General features: G+C 33.9%; 1 long non-coding RNA gene across 1 annotated transcript; it reads left to right on the top strand.

The window, feature by feature from the left end:
• Positions 1 to 1,857: 1,857 nt before the first annotated feature.
• On the top strand, positions 1,858 to 14,790 carry LOC145071129 (uncharacterized). The gene is made up of 3 exons (XR_013690264.1): positions 1,858 to 2,221; positions 13,944 to 14,533; positions 14,621 to 14,790. It is a non-coding gene; the product is annotated as an uncharacterized LOC145071129 (long non-coding RNA).
• The last annotated feature ends 576 nt before the right edge of the window (positions 14,791 to 15,366 follow it).

The following is a 15,366-nucleotide window of genomic DNA, read 5'->3' as shown; positions in this document are numbered from 1 at the left end:
AATATTATGTCTACGTGCGATTAGAAAACAAGGAAAGGAAGAAAAATGACAACGAGTTTGATTAAAAATAAAAAGACTAAACTGCACAAATGGTCCCTGTGGTATGTCGAAAATTGTCACTTTGGTCCAAAAAAGTTTGGACTAGCACCACCGGTCCAAAACTTTGATTTTGTTGCGAGTTTGGTCCTATCTATTTTGAATCTTTTTAAAATGACATATTTGCCCTTGTTAATTTAATTTTTTATTTTTTATTTTTTATTTTTGATTTAAAATTAAAAAAAAAGACAGAAAAACGTGTTATCCCCCCTTCTCTTTATGCTGCTACTCTTCTTTCCTATTCTTCATCTTTATTGCCTCCGGTAAACATCACCACCGCCACCACCGGTGATCATCTCCACTTTAGCTCGCCGCCTCCACATATCTCCTCAAGTTTGAGTTCTGGTCGTCGGAGTTCTGGTGGCTCGATTTTCAAATCCAATCGGACCTCATTAAGATAGAGAGTGTGAAAGAGAAAGGAAGTTGGGGGAGAGAGTGAGAAACTCTTGCCGGTCTCTAGATCTGTTTGTCGGAACCCCACATTTCTCATCGAAACACCTCCTCCTACCCATAACGAAACCATGAAGGTCGTCGGTCTCCAGATCTATTTCCCGAAACACTATCTCTTCGCACTCGTTGGATCTGGATCTTCGCACTCGTCGGAGCCTCTTCGTTGGTGCTGAAAACCCACCGTTAGGGCGCCTCTTATAGCAGCCCTAACGCCGAGTATGTCATAGCAAACCCTAACGCTGTTCTCGGTCTCTCTCTCACAGGTCTGAAGTGGTTTAGGGTTCGCAAACCCTAGTTCACATGTGTCTCGGCGTTTCACTTCTTCTCTGACGACAACGGCGACTTTTGGTGGTGGTGGTTTTGTTGCTGCTGTTGACCGGTAATTTTTTTCTTTGTCGGATGTGGATCTGAAAGGACTAAAACATGCGTATTTTTTTTCCTGATGCATCTGAAATGACTAAAACAACAAAGATGTGGATCTGAGGGTTTATTTCTTCGTTGGATTTGTGTCTTTTCATCTCCCTCCTACCGGCGGCAACTTCAGGTGGTGGTGGGCATGCTACCGGAGGTGGCTTCTGGTGGTGGTGGTGATTTTTCTTGATGGGTGATGTTGTGCTAAGTGACAAAGGGGTGTTCACAGAAATAAAAAAGAAAGACAAAGGGGTTGATGTTTATATTTTCTTTTTTACTGTATTTTGTTTAATAAATAAAATTAATAAAAAAAACAAAAAAATAAAATACCAAGGGCAAAATCGGTATTTTTAAAAAAATCAAAACAAATAGGACCAAACATACAACAAAATACAAACTTTGGACCTCTGGTGCTAGTCCAAACCTTTTTGGACTAAAGTGGTAATTTTTGACATACCACAGGGATCATTTGTGCAGTTTAGTCAAATAAAAATAACAGCATTGATCCAAAGTGTTCAATGATTAAAGCATAGCTTCACACTTGTTAAATAACAACATGTCATGAATGCTTTAGGATTTAAAGATATGTTAGGATTTTCACGATATGTAGCATGGCTAGAAGAATCAATAAATAGGGAGTTTGATTAAAAATATATAGAACAATATTGACCAGACATGTTAAACAATCAAATAATAACTTCAAAAAACCATCTCGTAAAACATTCGCAACAGGTATCTATGAACAGAAATGAAAAAATATATGAAGATGATATGCATAACAACTTGATATGATATGATGACTATCATTTTCCGTTTTACATAACAATTTTTTTTACAAGTATTTACCAATACAAAACATTTTTCTTAAATTGTGTATCTCGTACTCATACTCATACTCATAGATTATGTTTCGATTTTGGTTGCTACGGCAAAATTAATTTCATCCAAATATTTTACAAATAAAAAGTTGAAGCAATTCATTCGTTTATGATTTAAATATGCAAATTCTTGCAGATTATTGCATATAAACCACGTAAAACTACACAAAGAAATACAATAAAACTGAATTTCGGTTTAACCCTGGTAAACGGCGACGCCGGCGAGCTGAAAGCGCTTCCGATTCTCAGATCCCCTTTCACTTTCTCTTCTACTTCTCGCCGACGAGGCATCCTCCGGTGACGGGAGTATACTGACCGGCGATCGAGATCTATTTGTTCTTCTGCTATTAACGATCAACTTTCAGAAATGATTATTTACCCTTCATGTAAGATCTGCTCTTTCTAATCATATCTGCTGATGCTTAAATGATTATTTACCAATTACATAAACAACAATCACGAATTTCACCATTTTTATGGATTATTATCTTCGGGATCATAAATTTTGGACTTGATCTTCGATTTTCAATATGAAGCCCCGTCAATATCACCACCAGCAACGTTGAATCACTAATCACGTTTGAGAGTTGAGACTCCCAATTTGATTTTAATTTTTAAAAATGTAATGTTAATTTGGATGATTTTGGGAAAAAGTTGTAGGGTTAGGTGTTTAGGGTGTACAATAATACATTCATTCGTTGCTCTGTCAACATCAACATCAGCTGCAGTAGAGTCTGTAGCTATAAAACCAACAAAAACTGATTATCAATTAAGCTTTTTTACTACTACCACCTACAACACCCATCAATCAGATCATCCCCACTCACTTATCATGTCTCCTTGCTTTTATAAAAACTAAAATTAAGAACATTGAAGCGACGTTTTTCGGCTCAAATTTTTCAAACTCGTCGTTTACGTTATGGATTTTTGTTTACAACATCTTTTCTTTTCTTACGTTGAGTCTAATCTTCTTATTATGTAGTGCTCTGCTCTGTTGACTATTGAGTTCACCGTTGCATTTATGTCATTTGTTTTATCTCAAATCTCAATCAGGTTATCACGGAACTAACTTGGTTGTTGAAGTTGTAATAGTTCAACAATTTTGTTTAAAAGTTCAACAAAATCAAATTATTTAATTATCAATCACGCTAAAGATATAATAAAGTGTAGGAATGAATATACAAATCTTACCTGTTGATCTATACACCGAAAGCTTTACTTTATCTCATCGAAATCACTTTGTCTCCACAGTTTACACCATCGATGGTTGATCCACTAGAACATAAGAACTCTTAATGGTAGACTTCAAACCTTATACAAGATGTTTCAGTACAATAGGATCAAACTCACTTACAATTGCAATCTAGTTTCTCCCACTCAACTAGATACTACAATTTGATGCATTTAAGTGGATGTAAATTGTACGAGGATGAAGAAGATTTTTTTTTTTTTAATTATCTTGCATAATATTCATTTAAGTATCGAAACGTGGGAGCAAATTGGCAAAATTTTGTAAAGTGTTGTTGACTACCAAAATAAAGCAGCCAAATTCCATACAACTAATTAGTTTTTTTTAAGTTATGACAAGTCAAAATAATACCTTATAGCTAATTTTTAAAAAAATATTTAAACTAATTTTTAACAAACTTTTTAACAATTTCCTAAATACATCTATAATTAATTATAAAATAATATTCTTCTAAATGTTTTTTTATGTCATTTTAATATTTTATATCTTTCAACTGGTTTTTATAAAATATTATTTTTTTATCAACTAGTATTTCATAGCTAGCAACTATTTTTACGGTTAATATGGCAAGCATAACTAATATTATTCTCCAATCTTTTATTCTCATAATTAATTTTTTATTCCAGTAGTAAAATTATTAATAATAAGAAATATGACTTAAAAGTATTCAAAACAGGTTTGATAAGTAATTTTTATATTTTTCCTCAAAATCATATTTGTTTTGGTGCGTACTGACAATTTGGTTTTTAAACAATTACTTTAATTTTAATTATATTCACATCTATTCAAACCTTAAAATCCGATATTAACACTTTGCCACAATTAGCCCTGTCAAAAATACCCGTTACCCGAATTACCCACCCGATTTTTTTGGGTATCGGGTATCGGGTTAATTTTTTCGGGTAAGTGGGTAACCCGAATTTTGTTCGGGTCGGGTAAAGGGTAAGTTGTTTGAGTTTCGGGTATACCCGATTACCCAGAATATATATAAGAAATAATGTCTCTTTATGAGTTTATCTAACCCTCCCAATTCCCAAATCCCAATTTCCCTCGTTGAGGCTCGTTCTATTTTCCCACGTCAAAAAACCCTCATACCTCGTTCGCTCTTTGTTGGTATTCGTCACTAATGGATGACTATATTGAAGTAGAAGATGAGATGATTGAAGTTGACAACCCAACCAATGATCAAGTTCCACAAGAAAAATAGAAAAAAAAAATAAAGAATTCAACCCAAGATCGAAAGTTTGGAAAGAATAATTGACATCTCAAATATTATTGAGTAAAAAATCTCAATGTTCAAAGTTTAGCACGACATATTTATTTCATCACATTTATTTTTAGGTGCCATTGAAAAATAAAAAAAATAAAAAATTTAAAAATCGGGTAATACCCGAATTACCCTTACCCGACTCATTACCCGAATTTAATTTGGGTAGGGTAACGGGTAAATTTTTTTATATGAAAAACCCGAATTACCCGAAACCAAAATTTTTTATCCGATCAACACCCTTAGCCACAATAATCAAATCGATCAAATTTTTGGAATAATTTAAGAAATTGATACCAGGTCAACTATTTAGTAAATGTAAGTTATTTAACTAATTTAAACTATTATTTTACAATTAACTTACTGTTGAATGATTCCAGCCTCTTAATAGTTAAGAGGAGGTTGGGTTTCTTAAACCGTCAAAGATTTTTTATTTGTTTAGATGTTGTATCAAACACATTGAAGCTTGCCCATTTAGACATGACATTAGGAATGATTTTTTTTGTTTGGTTGTATTAAGTATTGAAATGGAAATGGATTTTTTTTATGATGTTTACTCCTTCATAACTTTAATTTTATTTATCATCTTCACATTTATTAATCATTCTAAAGATTCAATAGAAGGAAAAATCAAATACGAGGGTTTTACCTTGGATTAATTGTTGATGTACCTAAATAGAGTTGAATGCCAATTGATAAGTACAAAAATCATTGTTAATAGCAATTTTTGGAACGTGTTTTTGATAATAATGAATATGATTGCAAAAATTCTTGTGTAATCGCCAAAACTGATGGAAGATTGACGAGCACTGATTTGATCTTGGAACGTGTTTGTCCTTATACAAAATCAGTCACAAGATTTGTTTGACCATTATACAAAATCCCTAACTTATTGGCATACTAGAAAACTATGCTTTTTTTCAAAAGGAATAATCACTAAAGACTAAAATCGTTTAAAAATGATTTTGTGAAATTATTTTCTGATAGTTATTTTACAAGATATAAATAATTTCTCAAATTTTGTTACATTTTCATTTTGCAAACATTTTGTTCATATTTTATGAAATTATTTTACAAAAATAAATATCTTTTGTGAACTAAATTTGTAGTGGGATTATTGAAAACGTAATTTTACAAAATAGTGTAATTTTGTGGAATTAATTTGTGAAGTAAAAGGTTATTTAGTAATAGTTTAAAATAATTCTTGTATTGTTGGAGGTTCGATCATATACTAAATTTTTTAACCGAAAAACAAAACTGAAACCGATACCGAACCAGAACCAGAATCGGTTGGAATAGGTTAGTGGTATTTGGTCCGTTTCTCGGTTCTTAATTTACGACTTATTCGGTTTCCAGTTTTCCAATTTCAGCCTTGTTCAGGCCGGTTCCTATTCCGAACAACTTCTTCGACAAAACGCTTAGTAGAACTGGACCGGTTAGTGTACTTTGGTCTAGTTTTCGGTTCATAGTTTACGGTTTATTCGGTTCCAGTTTTCAGGTTTCTGATCGGTTTACATGTTTATACTAACACGGTTGGCCTAAATAAAAATCAAAGATTATGTCTTGATGCGGTATTAAATACTACTATTTGTAATATTTGGAATTTTCGCAATCGACTCTTATTCGGGTAACAAGCCGAGAAAACATGGCATCCTTGACAAGCTTGTTTAACAATTTTATTTTTAGATCTGTCATAAAAAAAAGTCTAAATTAATTGTGTTGTTTGGTCAGAAAACCATGTAGTTTTTATTATTATTATTATTATTATTATTATATCTTGATAATCTAATAAAAACTAAATGTTCATTTTTAATGTTTTAACACCTCTTATCCGATTATTTTAGTGATTATCTCATTTTAGACTACTTGATTGCTCGTCTGAAAAATGCAAAAACTTTGTAAGGTTTTCCTTTTGTTGACAAACCTCTCTTTTGGCATAAAGATGGTTTGAAAGGGACAAAAACTTAGGGAATAATATCCCCTTTTATGCATGAACTAATTGCTTAGGGTCAGGAATATCAAAAAGTTAGATAATGAGAATCTGTATCAACAAATTTGGTTAAATTTAATGTAACTATACACTATCTTGTGAATGGGTGGTAATGATTCAAGTAGCAATGAGAATACACATATCATAAGATTTGATGACAAAAAGAATAGGTAGGAAAACAATGATTTATCTCATTAGCATATTTTTGCCTATTTTTTCTAAATTTTATTAATGATTGCAATAAGAAATATGATTATCAATATGCATTATAAACTGATATTATTTTTAATAAATTTATGGAAAAATGGAAAAAATTGAAATACTCCATTCAATTATTGGTTTTGTTCCAATTTAGTATTGTAACTAGATTATACCTGCGTAAAACGAAAGGAACAAAAAAATACATATGAAGTTATAAAAAGCCGACACAATAAATTAGGCATGAGCAAATGGACCAAACCGGCCCGACCTGGACCGGAACCGGGAACCTGCTTCGGCCAAAATCAAGAATCGAACCGGCCCAACGATTCTACCGGTTCCGGTTCCGGGTCCCGTTTTTGCCGGGTTTTCGATTTTGGAGCCGGTCTGATTTGATCAATGTTTTAAAACCCGGGTTTTTAGTTGACCCGGTGTGATTACCGGTTCACGGGTCAACCGGTTCAACCGGTTGAACCGCCGGGTCAACCCGGTTTATGATATTTTTCTATTTTTATATATTTTTTACTTTCATGCATAATCCATAAACAATAAAAACCAATAATTTGATGTCCACAAAGTTTAAACATTGAAAAACATTAAAAAAACTGCAAACGGCTTGTTGTTTTGGCGTTCGATACTTGTATCCAACTATCCAAACCCTATTAAAACGGGTCAACCCGGTTTTAACCGGTTCGATATAAGCGGTCGAACCGCGGTTTAGGGAAAACCCGGCCGGTTCGATCCGGTTCGTATTTTTACAAAAAACCGGTCTCAATTGACCCGCCTTCTACACCGGGTCACGGTCCAACCGGTTCAACCGGCCGGGTCGACCCGGGTTTTAAAACATTGGATTTGATACGTTTCTTTGTAGGCTTGTAACTCATTTAATTTTTAACTAAATCAAGCGTTTTTATAGTCTAAACTTAACTACAAAACCTAAACTAAGTGTAGGAAAAAGATTCAGGTCAAAAAAACTTAAATTGAGTGCGTTATGAACATTTGAACAACAAAGTCAGATTACGTTTAATTGTTGTAACATAAAAAAATTCTGATTTGACACCCTTCCTTGCGGGGCTTGTAACTCATTTAATTTTTAACCAAATCAAGTGTTTTTATAGTTTAAGCTTAACTACAAATCCTAATCTACATGTAGGAAAAAGATTCAGGTCAAAACAAGTTAAATTGAGTGAGTTATGCACATTTGAAAAACAAAGTTAGATTATATTTAATTGCTGAAACATAAAAAAATTCTAATTTGACACCCTTCCTTTCGAGGCTTGTAACTCATTCAATTTTTAACCAAATTAAGCATTTTTATAGTTTAAACTTAACTAAAAATCAAAATCTACATGTAGGAAAAAGATTCAGGTCAAAAAAGTTAAATTGAGTGAGTTATGCAGCTTTTAAAATTTGAGTGAGTTATCCGGTTCGGTTCCAACCACCGGTTCTTACCGGGTCCCGTTTCCAAAAATTGACGAAATTATAGTATCGGTCCTGGCCCGACCGGTTCCATCGGGTTCCGGTTCCGGTCGTTCCCCGGTCAATATGCTCATCCCTACAATAAATAAATAAAAGAAGATAAAACAGCATAAAAAAGTTCACGTTATTGGTTATATTGAAATATCTAAGAAATACAATGAAATGCATGAATATCTATAATTCTTAAATGACCTTTTAGCAGACAACATTTTTGTTTTATTAGTTGGACGATATTTCTCGTCATATAAGTTGTCTTCTTAGTTGAATTATCTGTCATTTTTCATTTTCATTTAAGTTTTTTTTTTTCAAAATTAAACGAAAAGTAAATAACATAATTTCGTTGTATGAAAGAAAAATGAAAGTATAAGGCTATAATTGATATAAAATTCAACAATGATAGTTCATGACATTGACCTAACTCATAATTTTTTAGAAGTTATTTTTAAAATCTAATTAATTGATTAATTTTTATATAATTAGAGAAATTTCAATTAAATGATTGGTCCATATTTGTTTTTCGTTCGGCAAGTCCTTTTCTTTCGAATCTTCCAAAAATTTAATTCAAGAACCAAACATTGTAAAACCAAATTACTTAGGAAAACTTCTTGACTGTGGTTAGATTTTGTAAATGTGGAGACTAAGATAATTTTTACAATTGTGTAATGTTAAAACATAGTATTATATTCAATATGTTTCCTTCTATAAATTAGTTTTTTAAGAATTTTTTTTGGCAAATAGTTATTTGATAAAACATCCATACCGAAAATTACATGTAACACATCAAAAAAATTGTAACACCCATAGAATTCATGAATTTTTTAAACTATTTTAAAAACATTCAAAATCATCATTATTTACAAACTATTTCCAAAATAAGATTCATATCAGAGAAATCCCAAAATCGTGAAATAAAACATGAGGAGGTGCACGATCACGTATTCGTCTTCCCGCGATCCTCAGAAGTACCTGAAACATAAACCAACAACTGTAAGCCCAAAACTTAGTGAGTTTCCCCCAAAATACCAATACATAACAAATAATATAATATAATACAAGATGTAATAGGTCCACAACTTTACAGACTGGATTACCCCTGAGCCCACATCATAAGTTTGGATTGCCTCATGGGCCCGCAACTTATGTATGGCTTGCTCCCCGACCTGGTCAGTCAACAGACTGAATACTGCTAAGCCCTCAGTACGAGTCTGGCATGCCCGACTTGACCCTCAGGTCGTATCTGGAATGCTCATGAGTCATCAGTATGAGTTAGATATGCCCTTCCTGGCCCTCAGCTCATATTTGGCATACTTCAGGGTTTGTTGGCTACAACACAAAGCAGTACAACCTCAACCCAACCCCCATAATATGTCGACATATAACAGATAATATCATAAACAGGTAAGCAGGCAATTTACAAGTAGTCCTACAGATCTACTAGACTAGCATATCAAGACTAGCATGCATAACTACAACATACTCAACATATCAGCAACATCAGGTTATCAAACCAATGGGTCGGCCTTGGTGCCTTCGACCCAAAAGTATAGTGAGGAAGACTCACCCCACAAGTGGATGAACTGATAAGATCGAACTCTGAATCTCAACTCCCGACTCAAGGTCTTCTGGGTATCGTAGCAAATGATGAGGAATATGAGGGTTTATTGGTAGACTTTGGTACTAGAACAAGGTATTTAACCTTTGAGATGATACATTCTAGAATAAGCCTCGATTCCTCACCATATTTACCTTTATGTTTGTTAACCAACTCTAGAAGTTGCAGTCACTCACTGTATTCAAATTTCACCAGTTCTTGAACAAAAAAAACTTTAGTGTATTGGCCTGCAGCTAGACCCTTATCACCTCGCCTGGTAAGATGAGTTGTAATCATCTTTTCATTCATGGGTTTAGTGCATCTAACTTTGATTATTTGATTAGGGTCCTTTCTTCTAGTTAGCACATCACCAAACCTGCTTTTTCTCAAGCTTAGTAATTTCACTTTCTTTAACTTCTTTCTCCTTTGTCATCAAATTGTTGGAACTTATTAAGACTTTCAATTTGATCAGATATTGAACCAGAGTCAGATAATATTTGTTGGATCCTTTTCTTGTCTTTTTTGGTAATCAATCGATTTTTTGTTTGAATGTTGTGTTGCCGAGCAAACTCTCTAGCCTCTTCAATGGACACACCCCATATATTTACCATTTCAAACACTATAAACTGCTTGTGTTTCTTCTTAGAAGGACCAATGTCAGAAGTAGAATAAGCTTTTGCTTTTCTTTTCTTGCTTAAGGAAACATCATCCTCATCAAATTCAACAACACTTGGTTCCCTTTGAGGAACTTGTTGCTCCCCCTCAACATCAGCACCGCTGGTGTAAGTGTTAGGAAATACCATCTGAAGAGGTTGCACATCTATGAAGGATTAGTCTATATAATAGACATCATTATCAACATCAGTTCGATCAGTAACATCAGGAATATTCGCCTCAGTTTTAGCGTCAATGAAAGCAGGGCACTGGTGAACCCCTTATCTATATTCTCCCATTTTCTGGCATCATCAGTTTGAACAAAGGGTACACTAACAAGGGCTAGTGTTTAATTATGAGAAGATGGAGGATGGATTTTAGGAGGAGGGGGAGTGGAAGGTGAAGGAACTGAGGGTAGAGGAGGATTAAGTGGAAACAAATAGGTGGAGGGTCCTCTGAATGGAAGAGTGCTTGTAGAACCAGGTGGTGGTTGTTGGTCATCTCTTGGTGGCGACATATGCCCATTATTAGATTCAGTGTCTACGCCTGAAATTATACACTTTATTTCAGCAACATCACTCTCAACTGTAACAAGACGCCGATTCATATTTGAAGAGAGCTGAATAAGAGACTCCAAAGTTGAAAGTGTTTTCTTCTGAAAATCTTTGAAATCTACAAGAAACCGGATGGTATTACTTTTTTCAGTTATTCTAAACCAAAGGATCAACTATTGAGCATAATGTGATTCGGTTAGTGCATGAGTTTTTCTAGTCGATTCATATGCCAAAAGGGTGTAATCCTTCCTTCATTGATTTTATTCCTAAGGTCTATAATGCAAATTTTGTTACTGATTTTCACCCTATTAGCTTAATCGGGTGCCAATATAAAATATTTGGCATACTTTTAGCTAATCGGCTTAGTGCAATCATTGGAGTTGTGTTAATCTGGAGCATTCTATCTTTATTAATGGCAGAAAGATTCTTGATTGTCCGTTTATTTTGAATGAAGTTATAAAGTGGTACTTTAAGCGTAAACAAAGTCTTTTTGTTTTAAAGTTGACTTTGAGAAAGCTTATGACGCCTTATGGTGTGACTCTTTAGATTTGGTTATGGATAAATTAGAGTTTGGTTGCAATTAGAGGCGGTGGATCTCAAGATGGATTTTAAATTTTAGGGAATCCATTCTCGTTTATGGTTCCCTTATAGATGAATTTGAAATTTGTCGGGGTCTCAGACAAGGTGATATGTTGTCCCTTGTTCTTTTTTATCCTAGCTATGGGGGTTTGCATGTTTTCATATATAAAGTTAAGCGTATTGGCATGTGTTGGATTAGTGTCTAAGTCCATAACTATTTTGATATGTACTTGACCCGATGGTGCATGGTCCTTTTGGGTTGCCTTCACCAAAGCAACTTGATAGGATGAATAATGGAGAGAAAGGATTAAATATGATTTATTAATATATTATGAGAATAATATATTAAAGGAGACATCATATTGTTTAATTAATATTAGTCAAGAATTAATAAGAATTAAGTTTGTGACTAAAAGACATTAATTGAACTTAAGGGACTAGAACTGTCAATTGTATGATAGTTGAATATTGAGCTAATGGACTCTATATTAAAGGGATGGGCGAATTCTATGGGGAAACCCATTAGAAATCGTCCTAGGCCTTTAAGGAAGGAGTCCATGAGTTGCTTAGGGCCTAAGCATCCAAATTAAGGTTTCCTTGTTAGATAACCCTAATAGCCTCACTATTTAAAGAACCCTTATGCCCAAAAACGTGGACAAGACTTCTTCTAGGGTTTCCACACGTTTTGGGCAGCCTCCTTCTCTTCTCTTCTTCATCCTCTTGCTCTTGGTGTTTGTGAACCATTAGAGGAGTGACATTTGTGACTCTAAGCTTTCTAAAGTCAATACAAGGAGGATTTGGGATTGTTATTGCTACATAACAATCAAGGTATGATCTAAACCCTAATTTATATGTTATATTGATTATCATATTCTAGATCTAGGGTTTATAGTGTTGGATGAATTGCATGTACAATAGAGAAACCTAGATCCAAGCATTAGGGTTTGTATGAGCACATATGATGTTCTTATGGCCAAAACCCATCAGTGGTATCAGAGCCAAGATTGGTTTCTATTGTGTTGATGCATATTTGATCGAAATCAGCACTAAAAATTGAAATTTTTTGATTCTGAGTGTTTGACTCGCCGAGTCACTTGGTGCACTCGCCGAGTCAGGTGTACTCGACGAGTCCAGGTCCAGACTCGACGAGTCGAAACGTCTGACAGCTCGTTTTCGTGATTTTCTTCCTGTTTTGGCTTTGGATAATTACCATAAACATGTTTTTGTTATAAAATCCGAATTTTATCAATATTTGGTGATTATCCTTTCCTAAATAGAAGATAATTGTCAAAATTTAGATAATCATTTGTTTTATTAGATAAAATTTGATTATTTGTAATTTAGATTTGAATTATCTTGTATGAAAAGTTTCAATTTTTCCTCTTTAGGTTTTATAGTTTAAATTTGAACTTAAAAGTTTTGTTTTGAAATTTAAATAGTTGAAACCCTAATGTTTTGAAAAGGTTTCAAAACTTGCCCTCAAGTTTTGAGATTTAAAAGTTGATTAAAAGGTTTAATTTAGGAATGTTAAATTCTAAACCCTAGTGATGTTTTGAAAAGTTCATATCACACCCTTATGGTTTTATTAATTAATTAAGGTGTATAATTAAAAGAGGTTTAATAAATCCATAAAAGTTTTGGTTTACAAATTAATTGAATTAAAAGTATAATTGTTAAATTTGACCACCTAGTATTTTAAAAGTGTAAAATACACCCTATACTATATATAACATTAAAAGTCTAACATTATATATATGTATGAGTAAAAGTCAGTCTTACCGTTAGTAGGCCTCATTCACGAAGCTAGTCTATAAGGGGTGTTTAAGGAAATTGCCTATAAAATGGCGATTGAATGGGTATCCACTCTTACCCACCGCACTCTTGACTAGTGGAGGGTCGTTAGCCGAACGGGTAGGATATGACAGAACTTTCCATTATAAGTATAATGAAGTACAAAAGTAACTAAATGTTTTACAAATTCCCAATCTTAGTTACTTTAGGAAAAAGTGAATTGATGCAATTCCATGAAATTACACTTTGTACCCTTGCGAAGACGTTAGTGGAGCGTGTGTGGTTTACCGGCACACTAAATGGTTCTAAGCAAAGGTAGCAAATGGTGACTCAATGTTTGTCATAGTTCGGTGGAGTGTGTGTGGTTTACCGACACATCAAATAGGTGACTGTAACATGTGGGGGCACCATGTAAGTTTGCATGGTTATTCACACCCGCTTTGTGATCCTCGGCATCCCAGTCACAAACTAGAGGGGCATATCGAGATTTAAACATGCCATTGAAATGTTCAATGAATCTCATAGGATCTAGGAGTTTTCATAGATTTAAAACTTAAATTTCTTTTTCGTTTTTCATGGTGAAAATTAGTGAATCGTCATTCACTTACCTTCAAATATTCTGCAACTAGATTACGACATCCCTTTTCTAGGTTGTAGCATATCGTGTTGGGTCCTAGCCTTAATATCTCATTTGGGTGATTTATTAAGGACTCAATCAATCAACTAACTTGAATTTATTTTTCTCCCGTTTTGTAGATGTCAAAGTTTGACAACTATGGTCTTCCTAAATCCCATGGAACAAACATTCCACACGAAGATGATATTCCACGATTCGATCGAGGAACAAGAGATCATGCTTCACTTCCTCCTCCTCCTCCAATTATTCTCCCTAACCCACAAGATCGAAGAATTGAAAGGTTCAATGTCACTAAAGCCCTATTGGAAATGAAACATGAAGATGGTAAACCCGTGTGTGCCCACGTTCTAGGAATGTAATCACACATCGATAGGTTGATTATGTTGGGTGCGTCATTCCCTGATGAGTTGGCTATAGGCTGGGTTCTACAGTCATTCCCTGAATCATATAATGAGTTCAAAAGAAAGTATTATATGATGGATCATGACGCAAACCTCATTGACCTAACTTACATGCTCATTGCTGCTGAATCAGAAATGATTTGGCAAAGCAATGGAGCATATTTGTTGGGAAAGTCAACCAACCATGCTTCCGAGGACGTTCTAGGAGAACCGATCTGCGTTTGCTGCCAAGAGAAAGGGCGTTGGATACAAGTCTGCCCTAAGAGCTTGAAGAGTCCAGAAGATAGGAGAGTATGGCTGTGCTTCAGGTAAAATCCACTATCTAATTCCATTAAGTTCCTATTCGTTGATTCTTAATACATGATGTGATAAGATTGCATTTGAATGTTTTGCAGGATCAGTGAAAAGAGAGGAAGCTTGATGAAAGAGCAAGATGAATCTAATCTCGAAGAAATGGATCTCGATCGCATGGATTTGAAGATTAGATTTTGAGCTTAGAAAGTTATGATAGAGTTGTTAGAAAATTTTCTTTTGACTACATAGTTTACAGTTGATTTTGCATTGTAAGGACAAATGTTTTCCGCTGCTTTTATGAATAAAATAATTTTTTTGATATGACTTATTTATTTATTTATTTATTTATTTCCTTGCAATGAAATCATTATGAAAATTGATGTTTGCATATTTCTACAGCGAATGGATAAGATTCTTAATTATGTTAATAGTGGAAATGTCAAGAATTTACCAAATAGGGAGAGTTTCTCATCGCCCAAGTTTCAATTGGACAAAAACTTGGAATCATGCAACTTGGTTGCACGATGAATGAGAAATTTCATATTTAGAAATTAGACTAATTCGTTGACAAAGTGTCAAGTGAAAGACTATTAGATTGAGTACACAAAAGTTGTGTGTTGATCAAGTCCACCACAAGGGTAACAAAGATATTCGTCATGATTTACTAAAGGATTAGTAAATATGATTATGCTTATAAGATTAAGTGTAATTCTGAATTGATTTAAAAAGGTTTAAATCAATAGAAGAACGAATAAGAAGAATCAAGTAGGCAAAAAGATAAAAGTTTCTCTATTCTAAGAAGAAGGGAGAGTACCTTTTATGCTTTATGATATGACTTAATGATTAA

This window comes from Lactuca serriola, chromosome 8 (assembly GCF_051521515.1).
Source record: "Lactuca serriola cultivar US96UC23 chromosome 8, Lser_US96UC23_V15, whole genome shotgun sequence".
NCBI classification, from domain to species: Eukaryota; Viridiplantae; Streptophyta; class Magnoliopsida; order Asterales; family Asteraceae; genus Lactuca; species Lactuca serriola.
Note: the sequence above shows the minus strand (reverse complement) of the source record. Positions and strands in the feature narration are given on the sequence as shown.